The 1,454-nt window shown below is 38.0% G+C and overlaps 1 protein-coding gene across 3 annotated transcripts in view; it reads left to right on the top strand.

The window, feature by feature from the left end:
* LOC117936171 (synaptosomal-associated protein 23-like) overlaps positions 1–1,454 on the top strand; it is a 15,751-nt gene that overhangs the window by 937 nt on the left and 13,360 nt on the right. The window lies entirely within an intron of this gene.

Here is a 1,454-nt window from a genome sequence, read left to right as displayed (position 1 = left end):
ATATATATATATATATATATATAAATAAAAACTCCCATTAGTAAAAAGCAGTCAAGCTTATGTGAACCAAGTGCCCTCTTCCTTTAAAAGAAAAAAATGCAGAGTCAACAACGTTAAATACTCCGAACTGTTTGCCAAGTAGATAGTCCATATTCCCTGTCTTTGTTTTTTTTAATTTTTTTTTTTTTTACTCCGGATGTTTAGCTGCTGCAGGTTGGAAAGGGGAACTTGAAGTTCAGGGGTTATACGAAAAACAATAACATGCCACTTGAACTTTGAATGAAAAGAGGATGACAGGATAGGAACAAAAGGATACGGGCATGCAGCTGTTTCCTGAATGGTATCTTTGAAAAAGGGGAGAGAGAGAGAGCTTTGTGTTTATTCTGTCCTTGAAAGTGCAGTGTTTCTACATCACAGAAAACAAGATTAGGCCTCTCTTAAGATAATCTTGATCTCATGTTACCTTGTGCAGAAGGCATCTTGTGACTCTGTCAATTATGTACAGTTCAGATGTTGTGTGGATTGGATTTGTTCCCGCTAAACCATTCTGATAGGCAGTCTAGCTCATGTTGTTATCAGAATGTATGGAAGAAAAACTAAGTGAAACCACACCTATTAGTTGAGTTCTGTTGCATTTCACAACAATTGGCCATTAGTAGCCAACCACCATCACCACTTCCTGCTGCTGGTTTTCTGTAAAAGCTTCTCAGCGACACTTCCGGACATCATGCCCGCCCAGTTGTTGTTGTTATTGTGCAAGCTCATGAAATCAATATTTTAATCTCAACGCAGATTCTGCATAGAGCTGTCAAATAGGGATGATCGGATAAGAACTCATTCTGTCCTAATGTGATTAGCTGTGGGAGTTCATTTTCAGAAAGTCCCATGAGATCAGTAGTATAAGTGATGTATCTTTTTTGGTGATTCAGTAACTGACACTGAGACTTCTTAAGCATTCAGTCTTCAACCCAAAGAAACCAAAATTGGTGCAATTTAATGCACTTAATTTAAATTCTTTACACATAGCACCAGTGTATTTGCAAAGCTTCCACCATGCTTTCGGCCAATTAAGTATGCCTATTTTTCACCTCTGCTGTTTGACAATCCCTGTATCCAGTCCAAAAAGATAGTTGGAAAAGATCCTTTTTCAGTGCATTGTGGTTGCATAAATAATCACGATCGGTTGGTTTCCAGCCTATAATGTTACTGTATAAGACATGTGAGGATGATGAAACTTAAACACTCTCGTTTCATTTTCTTTTGTGTGTACTGTTAAAAGAGAACTTCTTTTAAAAGGCCCACGTTTTCAATATTTCTTATGAGTAAATTGCTCAAATATTGCTCACATAACTTTTTAACAAATCTTGTATTATTATTTCATCCATCTTCGACCGCTTATCCGGTATCGGGTCGCGGGGGCAGCAGCTCCAGCAGGGGACCCCAAACTTCCCTTT

The sequence above is a fragment of the Etheostoma cragini genome, chromosome 20 (assembly GCF_013103735.1).
Source record: "Etheostoma cragini isolate CJK2018 chromosome 20, CSU_Ecrag_1.0, whole genome shotgun sequence".
NCBI classification, from domain to species: domain Eukaryota; kingdom Metazoa; phylum Chordata; class Actinopteri; order Perciformes; family Percidae; genus Etheostoma; species Etheostoma cragini.
The sequence above is the reverse complement of the archived record's forward strand: the minus strand, read 5'-3'. Positions and strand labels throughout refer to the sequence as shown.